This window comes from Sinocyclocheilus grahami, unplaced genomic scaffold (genome assembly GCF_001515645.1).
Source record: "Sinocyclocheilus grahami isolate Dianchi unplaced genomic scaffold, SAMN03320097.WGS_v1.1 scaffold723.1, whole genome shotgun sequence".
Classification (NCBI taxonomy): Eukaryota; Metazoa; Chordata; class Actinopteri; order Cypriniformes; family Cyprinidae; genus Sinocyclocheilus; species Sinocyclocheilus grahami.
The window spans coordinates 347,629-359,206 of NW_015505902.1; positions in this window are offsets into that span (position 1 = coordinate 347,629).

Genomic DNA, 11,578 nt, shown 5'->3' on the forward strand with positions numbered 1-11,578 from the left:
TTCTGGAGGCTCACAGCTTCAGGGGGCCACATCAATTCCTGCATTACTGATGAAGTGACAATGCATTCTGCGTCACAGTAGAAATGAATGAATTCACAAATCATGCATTGTGTGATACGGTTATTATAGTAAATTAAAACTAAAACCATAAAAAAAAACATTCTTGATACTTGAAACAAAATAAACGTTAACTGATAAAATATTCAAAAAAGTATTTTATATCAGCTATAGTTGCAAAGGCAACATTTCTCATTTTCATTTAGTTTAACTTGATGTACTAAAATAACTAGATAAACTACATAGACATGTTTTTAAAAAAAAGATAAAATAAAACCAAAATGAAAATGGATAATATAAATCAAAAACTGACTGAATTACATGAAGAAACATTACAAACTGAGACAAACTAAATCCAGAAGAACTGTGGCAACATCTCCAAGATGCTTCAAGAAACCTACCTGCAAAGCTACAGCATAAAAACTATATGAAGTGCACCTAGGGCAAAAGCTGCTTTATACACAAAGAAAGGATGGTCACACCAAATGTAACTAATAGAAGTTAATTGGTAAACAACATCTATTAATGACATTATTTTTGACAGCATCCTCATTTTACAGCACTTTTACACAAGTGCCTAAAACAAACAGTACTGTAGCTTTGTAACGTTAGGTGGGTTTCTTGAAGCATCTTGCATCTTGCACTGGCTGTTGTCAGTCTCCTTGTGCAAACAAAAATCTCACTAGATTATTACACTTAATAAAACAAACAAACAAACAAATAAACATAAAAATAAGAACAAGACCAAAGACATTGGAGGGACAATATAGAGCTTAAGGGTTAGCGTCAGATTAGTCTCACGTAGCCAGACCTTCAGACTGACGGCTGAAGGTCTGGAATTCATGGCAGCTTTCATTGGCCAAAGCCCACCCATGAGGCCGTTTGACCGACATGTCAAACAACCAATCACAGTTCGTTTCGTCCATCGTCACGTTTTGGGGCGTGGAAATGTCGCCACAATAACAGAATAAATATTGTGTAAAACTCTCGGACGTATTTTAAAGATTCTATGCCGTGAACTTTAAATATTTCACATACTTTTGAAAATCCAGCGTTTAGTTGATCTTGATAAGTGCTCATCGTCACAGTTGTAAACACGACGGCTTTCTTCTTTCGTGAGGGGGATTGGCGTCACGGCATCTTTGCTTCCAGGTGAAACGTTAAAGAACGCGACACGCACGTCTACCGGAAATCCTGTATAATTCAACCAATCCGACGACGACTTCGAAACTCCTGAAGTGTTTCCACTTTTGTGTGCCATATGCATCAGACGTTTAGCCAACGTCTGAGGCTGAGACTAGTGTCAGATAGGCTACCAATAAAGTGATTTCGATCCAGAGGTGCAGTCTTTGTTAGGCTATGGTCTCCCCATTAGTCAAGTTTGTTTATTTATTTATAGAAGGAATAAATGAATTATTGTTTTTTTTCCCTTGTCTGTCTTCTGTGTCCTTGTTGTCTGGTAGCGGATACGTTACGCGAGAAGTGCAGATTGCTTTACGGCAGCAACAAATGCACATGTACAGCTATCCAATGTATAGCCTCTATAAATATACCACTATACCAGTGGTATATTTATGACAGTGAATTACACTAATTAACTGGGGAGCTCCAAAGTCGTAAAACCCCAAAACTACACAAAGTTGCTCACTCTTGTCTAAGATTTTTGCATTTTAATATTATTATTTATTTATTCATCCTAAACAATCTCTCAGTTCCCTGGATAACACATTGCCAGAGCTTCAAATGGACTTGATACGTTTCCTCAGGACTATGCTATGCTACTCAGAAACATTCACGCGTCTACGCTCGCCTTGCTACATCCACTGACAGCATCACTGATTATAATGCTGATTTTGTCTGTTTATTTATGAAAGCATTCAAAAACGTTGTCGTACAGAGTCAGACTTGTATGGCGCTTATTAGCGCTATATTGCGCAGGTCTGGTCCAGCTCACAAGAAGTAGGCCTACACTTGCCCCATCTTTACTGTTTGTACAGGTGAGTAAGCTTTTCATTATTTTTAATATGTAGCATGGTGTGAATCACTGTTTACATAGAATGATTACTTTTATTATTTTGATGAGTCAAATAGTGTGTTTAAAACAACTTCTCGTTATGAGAACGTTAATGAGCATATGTTTGATGATTTCTTAGCCAATATGTCCACGTGCGAGGTGGAAAAGAGACACGTTGATGCTTTATTTAGTTGTTTTTAGAGTCGAGTTTTATTTATTTGCTATTACGAATACGTAGTTAATCAATAGAGTTGATGCATGCAAAGATATGCTGTGAAGATGCCGATGAAAGTGAAATCTTGTAATAGTTTTTTTTTAGAGTATTGTTTTGTTTATGAATCGGGTTAACGCAAAATGTAACTAATGTATCATCATATTTCCCAAGCTCAGCTCATTGATTATAGTACATTGAGGCAATTGATTTGTATTACAGGTTTTCTGAAATAAATATAAATATTTTAAATATGCAAAACAAGCATTCATTAAATTCACATACATTTCAGTTACAGTAATCTGAACATTGGATAATTCCAACATTTGTTTCATTTTGCTGACATTAGAGTTGTTAACATTTTTTCCACAATATTTTAGGAATAAAATGCTACATAAATCAAGCAAATTATACATAAACAAATTTCTCAGTAAAAATACTGTGGTCACTTCTAGCTCATTTTGATATGTACTGTAAACATATTGTTTTGATATGTATTGTAAAAGAAATCTACAGATGCAAAATTGCAAATAGATAATGTGTAATAAAATAAACACTTAAATGTATATTTGGGATGTTTTCTTTCCACTAGTCTGAAAGAAGAAATGTTAAAGACGCAAAACAGCCCAAAATCTCAAATTTAGCTAGTGCATGAATAATATTAAAACTGTCATTGCAGTTTATTAATCAGTCATTTGATTTTCTGCTACATACAGTATTAGTTATGGGTGTGTTCATGGCCCCTTTTTTTCCAAACCAAGGCTGCTGGTTTGTAGTTGTTAAAATAACAGTTGTATAGTTACAAATCCTTGAAAACTAGTTTTCCACTTTCACGTATAAATACAGTGCACTGTTATAAAAACAGCAACCCATTACACTGTGTCAGCAGCTTGTCTGCAAATTTGCCAGCATAGATGTTAGCCTTAATGCAATTTCTGAGTTTGCTGACAACTTAAACACTTTTAACTTGTTTGGTGTGGTATTGTGGTGCTGTGTTGTTATTGTGCAGAGCTTGAGATGTGGAATGTATAAAAAAATGTGAAGACCAAGTGAGTGAAAATGATTTAGCGTATGTAGTCATCCAGGGTATTGATTCATAAAACATAATTAGATTTTTTTTAACAATGAGGAGTCCGTAGAAAATTACAATGGAGGCCCTGAGTTATTAGCTCCAGTTCTGTGAGTGTGAGAAAATGTGTGTATGTTTAGCAGTATCTGGGTGTGTGTGTGTATAGTAGTTGTGCCAGTTTTGGTACATTGAAGGCCACAGCATGTCACTGTGTCACCCTTGCGTAAGCCTCTCAGAGCTCATATAGCAGTATCAAGTCACTCTCTCTCAAACCCATCAATCTTTCTCTCAGTTGTAATTTCAGTACAATAGTTACATGAGTCATGGAAACAGCATGCATTTCCTAGAACAAGTCATTTTGTAATTATAGGGTGAATATGCAGTTGTCAGGGATACATTGTTTCACCTCATCAACACAAAAACAGATGGATCTCTGTTTGATTGTTTTATTGAGCCATAAACCCTACTGACGCTGTTCATTTACATTATTATGCCATCAGAGCTAATTTCTGTATTCACCACATACACTATTCCATCCATATTAGCCATTAGCCAAACCGTTCTAAAAACGTAAAGAATGGTACCAGTTATTTTTCCATTTGAGCTTGGTTTGGCACAGAATAAATACAAACCTTTCAAGGCCCAAAATTCTCATCATGCTGGTAGAAGGCGTGTAGTGATGTTGCCACTCGCGATTGGTCACTTGTTTATTGTCTGGCTACTAGCTTCTATCTGTAACTGGCCAAGTGTGTTATTTGAGCGAAGTAAATTAAAATATCTGACCATCCTCCATATCACGGTCGCTGTTTACATCTCATACCGTATGTAAACACTCGTGTTACCAAAGCAATGACTGACGCGTTTGTATTACGAGATCTGTTATCAGCCCCACAGTGGAAAATGAAACCGTAACTGTACCGGCTACTAGGCCAGATCAGCACGGAATTGGATGGTTAAGCAACGAGAATGGTTTAGCTAGTTTGGATAAGTGGTTATTGCTTTCATAGCATTTTCATTTACACGTACATTTATGTATTTGGCAAATGATTTTATCCAAAGCGACTTGCAATGTATTCAAGATACACATTTTATGAGTTCTTCAGTTCTTGCTTTCCCTGGGAATTGAACCTATGACCTTGGTGTTGCAAACGCCATGCTCTACTGTTTGAGCTCATTAACAAATTCTCATTGGAAGGAATGCAGTATTTTACCTGAAAATGAAAAATTGTTCTCACTGTCATTGTGTTCCAAATTATGTATGACTGACTTTCTTCTGTGAAAGATCTTTTGAATAGAGATGCACCGAATGCAATTTTCTTGGCCGATTCCAATTTCCGATTTTTTGTTAGTCTGATCTGCCGATAACGATTTTTGCCGATTCCGATTTTCTTTCTAAGAACTATAATTGACAGCATATACAAACAAAAATCTACTTTTCTTCAACGCAAAGTTTTATTTTCATATAAAAAACAAGTAAAAAGTCAGCAATAAAATAAGAACAAATAAAAAAATTGCAAACAGCACAAATAAGTGCAATAGAATAAAGAGAGCTATGAAACTAAGTTTTTCAGGTTAAGTTTTTATTCAGGTAAGAAATACTACAGAAAATAAAGTAATCAAATGTAAAATAACACATCCAGTGCTGTTTTACATTTGATTACTTTAATTTCTGTAGTCTTCATTGTAAAAATGAAATACAGATTAATGCTTACCATTAAAGTTATAAAACGTATTCAGTCAAGAGCAGAAAGTGATTTTCTTTGTCTTTTGTTCTTTGATTAACATGACAGACAGCAGCAGGAATACTGGACTGCGGTCACTTTAAGAGTTTATCCACAGACCCAATATACTGTAACACAACATGTGTTCTCTTTCTGAACTATTTAACATTCCAAAACTGACTGTGTTTAACTGGATACTCGCCAAGACAGGCATTTTGACATACTTTTGTATGTATTTGAACGTTTTAGCGCAGTTAGCCACTCATTTCGGTATTTGTGTACTTTTCATGAGGAAAATCCAAAAGGGTCTGGCTGCAGACTTGCACTTGCACTCTTAGACCCAATCCCAATTCTATTTTATACCCCTTCCCCTCCGCCTACCCCTTCCCCTTGTCCCTTGAAACAGAATGTCAAGAGGTAGGGGTGAAAATATTCCTCTAAGAATTGGGACACCACTACTATGCCGTCACACGTCATCATACGTCGTCTAGCTCCTACAATACACACACCTATACTGGTGTGCTGGTGTGCATTAGAGCCTTTAATTACCGTTCTATATTAATGCGCACACACACACACACATACATTTATATCGAAGATCGCGCAGCTCACATATCCAGGAGAAAAGAAACTTGTCAACGCTGCCCCATGACTTTTATTAATAACAGTTTAAATACTGAATCGCTACATTATATTTTCCAGCAACGAGAGGATAAAATCACTGTTTTTGAACTAAACTCACTCTAAAAAGAGAAACGCACAGACGTGCATACACGCAACTTTCATCTCTCTCTCTTTCTCTCTCTCTTTCTCGAATTGGCGATATTTCAGAAAAGGGTATAGCGATATATAATTATTGGGGGGACTAGTCCCCTCAATGCCTACGGTGGTTATCGCCCTGGTCAGACATGAAAATATGTTGTGGCACTATCGTGCAGTCTGTAATGATATGACGTTAGTTAGCAAATATTAGAGATTTTTTGCAAACATTTCTTTGAGTAACATGACCGTAATATGAACTCACGATTGAATGCAACATAAAACAAATTATTACTTTTCGTTAAAATCTTTATTAATGCCAAAAATGCTCACATTTATGTGTCTTTTTGTTCTCTCGGGCAGCCATGTTGCCGCTGAAGCCGGTTTACGCTGAGATAATTCATACCCCTTCGTTTGAAGTGTGGTCCCGAAAAATCTTCGTTTGAAGGGCTGTCTGGCCTTTCCCCTTACCCCTAACTCTCCAACCAAAAGAGAATCGAGACACCCCTACCCCTTCACGTGAATGCAGGGGAAAGGGGAAGGGCTAAGGGGTAGAATTGGGATTGGGTCGTAGACTTGCATTCTCAGACTTGCACTTCCGCTAGCGACGTCACTTGCAGTCTTTATTTTTTTATTTTGTTCTATTTATTTATTCTTTTTGTTTGAATCTCTCAACATTTTACAACAGTAGCCAGGTGGTGAAGACAAGCCAAAAGAAACTAAATTAAGAAGTCACTTGCAATCGCCACTTGCACTCTCTGATACCTGCGACGTCACTTGCAATCGACACAAATTGTGCGTGTTGCCAATGGAGACAAGACGCTGTGGTGGTGATTAAACTATTACAACTAATTTTGTACTGTAACGTACAGGGTCCTGCAAGAAAAAGACAAGACCCGCAAATCCGTGGCGACAGAACATGAGAATATGAACGCAATGCGCAAAGTCTCTTGCTAAGCGTTTTCCTCCTGTACAAAAACATAAACACTTAACATGGCTTAATGTATTAAGATGCTATTAAAATATCAAATTCAATAGGCTATACAGTTTATTAATATAATGAATATGTATATAGTATTTTCCTCCCACACCGCAAAACGTGGCATAATGGACTAAGATGATAAAGACCAAACTCAATGCTCTTCATTATTAAAATATAGCCTACATAACTAATATACAGGCAAGCAGGTGAGCCCAGAATAAACGCAACACGTAAAGTTTCACGTTAAGCAGTTTTCCATTTAGAATAAACTGTCTACAGCTCTTTTATATCATTGTCTTTGTCCATTAAGCTACATTACGTGTTTCATTTTTAATGATTTTCTATGGGAGGAAAATTTTTAACGTGCAATTTAATGCATTGCATTCTGGGCTCATCTGCTTGCCTGTACGGAGTTGATCCTTTTAAAATCACAATGCATTTCATAATGCACGTTCAAATTTGCTGTTCTCTATATACTTTGCATCAACAACAAGACATATAGGCTACTGAATTGTCTTTATCATCCATTATTATCCCACATTAAGCGTTTTGCTGTATGGGAGGACAATTGTGAAAGTTTGCGCATTGTGTTCATGGCCATCTGCTTGTCTTGCAGTACATTAAATAATAACTATATATCAAATTTGATCTTTTAATTGATCTTTTACATTAAGCCATATTAAGTGTTTATGTTTTTCTAAAGGAGGAAAACATTTAACGAGAGACTTTGTGCATTGCATTCATATTCTCATGTTCTGTAGCCACGGATGTGCGGGTCTTGTCTTTTTCTTGCAGGACCCTGTACGTTATAGTATAAAATTAGTTTTAATAGTTTAATCACCACCACAGCGTCTTGTCTCCATTGGCAACACGCACGATTTATGTCGATTGCAAGTGACATCGCAGGTATCAGAGAGTGCAAGTGGCGATTGCAAGTGACATTGTAAGTTAGTTTCTTTTTTCTTGTCTTCACCACCTGGCTACTGTTGTAAAATGTTGAGAGATTCAAACAAAAAGTAATCAATAAATAGAACAAAATAAAAAATAAAAAAGACTGCAAGTGACTTCGCTAGCGGAAGCACAAGTGTCTGAGAGTGCAAGTCTGAGAATGCAAGTCTGAGAGTGCAAGTGCAAGGCTGCAGCCAGACCCTTCTCAGAAAATCGGCCGATTCCAATCCCTGGCCGATCGATCGGTGCATCTCTACTTTTGAAACGTACCTTAACTAATTTTTTTAAAATAATTTTTCAAAATATCATCGGTAACACTTTAGTATTGGGACCAATTCTCACTATTAACTAGTTGCTTATTAGCGTGCCTATTTATAACATATTTGCTGTTTATTAGTAGGTACTTATAAAGCACATACAGTCAAACCAAAAATTATTCAGACACCAGATATAATTTTTTATATTTTTACTAGTGAGTGCAGGACACTACAGTTCATTTATGTAAGTGAGGATAGCAAAATAAAGTAAACTGACATGTTATACCCCAAAATTCTTCATACAGTGGACTACCAGTAAAATTGATACAAATTTGGGACCAAAAATGATTCAGACACTTTGACCTGACATTGTTTTGCTTAAGTGTTTTATCTTTAATTGCTAATGCGACCTTTTTTCACCACAGACTGAACAAAATTAAGCATTGCTTGGTAATTGTTGACCTAAATTGGTATTATCTAATTGTGTACTTAAATTGAACAGCTGACAGCTAACTGTTATTCAACCTAATTAATTTGTGAGACAGTCTAACAGAAGGATGGCATTATCAAGATGAATTTGTTCTGATAATAGTTCTTGTCATATTTTATTACTGTTTTCTAAACTATAGCGAATAAACTGTGATAATGTGAGAAATGTTGAAGATGTCTAAATAAATTTTGGTTTGATTGTATTCTGCATGACCATATTCTACATCCCTAATCCTACCCAATACCTTAAAGGGGTCATATGATGCGATTTCAACTTTTCCTTTCTCTTTGGAGTGTTACAAGCTCTTGGTGCATAAAGAAGATCTGTTAAGGTGCAAAGACTAAATATTCTTTATAAAAGTTCAGAGTCAGCCACACCTACTTAAAACGTCTCGTTCTAAGACGCCCCCACATATCTACCTCACTATGTGGGAAGATTTGCATAACGCCGCCCAAATGTTCACACAAAGAAAGAAGGCGTAACATTTAGTCTCACTGTAGTTTTGTTGATGCTGCAGCCATGTCGTGAAGATGCTGTGTGCTTCGTTGTGAAAGCGAAACTACTTTGTTTGGTCTTCCAAAAAAAGAGGACGATATCCGCTTCGTCATGACTAGAGCTGATCTGTGCTGGTCGCTGATGGAATACATCAACTTTCACCGTGGACGAAGTGGAATCCAGCCCGGGGTTTTTTTGCAGCTAGAGGATGCTTTGCATTTTTATCTCATCATTGATTAGCTCTCCAATTTCCACTATGGCGAAAAGCGAGGAGTGTTGTAACATGGGGTGAGTTGCAACGGCATCAGTTTAACCAATTAGAAATTAGCTATGGGGTGCATTCACTATATTCACACATACATGACCACCATACTCTTGAGGTGACAGTAGAAGTTGTAGATGAAAAGCAAATGGGATACTTATGTGTTAGAAAAAGATCTAGAAATATCTCTGTGCAGATGGTGAGGGTTATTATAACACATTTTGAGAATGTGAGAATGACTAACATGTTTCCTGTATGTTTTTAATTAAAACATTTAAGACCAGGCAGATTGCATAACCATTCATTTGAACAATCATTAATTATTTAGGTTTTCATCATAAACAAATGTGCAAAAATTAAAATGATATCCATATTTTGTTGTTAACTCACCCTGGCAGTGGGGTACAGTAGTACTGTTTGTATTTAGAGAGTTTGGAAATGTTGATTTACAAACTACATAAATTTGAAGCAGATAAGTATGTGAAGATATCAAAATTACACATTCTGCAGTGAAAATTAACACTGAGTTACAGATTTTGAAACTAAATAATTCCAACACTCCCCAGTCTCCTCACACATATTAAATAAAAAGAAGCCAAGAGAAAGTTTTAGAGACAGGCACTGAGAACAATCTGTTTTATTACGTTCTTTTGTTTTTCACAGCCCCAATTAAATGCCATACTTTTATACAGACAGTTTGGAGAGTTCCTACAGCAAATACATATAGATAAATTGATAACTATAGCATATAATCTCAGGACAAGATCTTGAACTAAATTGAAATTGATCACAAACATTTCATTGTCCTTGGTTCATTTTAAGCTCTTCTGATTTATATATATATAAATCAGAAGAGCTTTATCAGAATCAGAAGAGCTTTATTACCGAGTATGTTTACACACACAAGGAATTTGACTTGACGACAGGAGCTTCCAGTACAGAGGAAAGTACAAACATACATGATAGTGCAGACATACATGTATGTCTGCACTATGTCTGTACTTTCTTCTGCTCCAGAAGCTCCTGTCGTCAAGTCAAATTCCTTGTGTGTGTAAACATACTTGGTAATAAAGCTCTTCTGATATATATTTATTCCTGTGATGCAAAGCTGAATTTTTTTAATCAATTCCTCCAGTGTCCAGTGTCACGGGATGACTCGAGAAACAAAACGATCCAAGTGCATCTTTTAATGATCCAAACGTAATCCAGACAATAATCCAAAACGGGAAAAACAAGGCAAAAACACAAGATAATCTGAGGAATGAACACATAACAGCAAAAGCAAGACTGAATCCCCAAATGACACAAAATAACCAACATATATACACCAGCAGGATCAAACTAACAAGACACAGCTGAAACCAATGAAACAATGAGGATGCAGGGGATGATGGGAGCAGAGTGAGGGGAACCATGGGAAATGCAGTCCAGTTAAAACAAACACCAAGTCCAAAAGAGTGCCCTCTGATGGCTCTTAAGGGCACTCCAGCAGATGACTGTGACAGTCACATGGTCCTTTACAAATCAGCCTAACATATATATATATATATTCAGTTTGTTCTGGTTCTCAAATCTGATTGGTTGAGAACCGTGCGATATTGTACTGGTATCACTACAGGAACGCCCTTTCACAATTTTGTATCACTCCGCTTGTTCTAGCCGGGTCTGTTTTTTTTTTTAATTCTTCACTGAGCTAATCGTAGAGTACGGGGCGTGTCTAGAGCATTTTACATGGGGGAGCCAGTCGGGGGCACTGGGCCAAAAGAAGGAGGGGGGGTGGGGGGGGGGGTTGACAGCTTTTTAGTGGTTATGAGCACTCTTTGCAAGCTTTAGTCAATGATCCATTTAAAATGTACCCTAGAACTTTGTTTTTCGGCCACACACACGTTGCAAAGTTTCGGGAATGACGTCAGTATATTTATGTGGGATTCACTCTCGAAGTAGCAGTGATTGACATAGTGATAACCATAGCAACAGACGGGACAAAATATGTGAAAATGTGCATTAAGACTAGAGCACCCTCACTCATTTCAGAAGCACCCTCAGTGATTATTTCTGGAACCTGGTTGATACGCTTTTATTGCAAAACTATATAAAAAAAACAACAAAATACAAATGCACTAAATAAAATAATTGAATAAATGCATATTTACAATTTAAGCACTTAACTAAAATAAGTAGGCTATTAATAAAATAAATTTTATTCATTTACTGGAGAAGGCTGACTATAATCAGCTTGCTTACATTTAGTGAGATAAGCCTACTCCTCACCTGAATTAGAAAAAAAGCTCTTCGTCTTCAGTGATGCGAAGA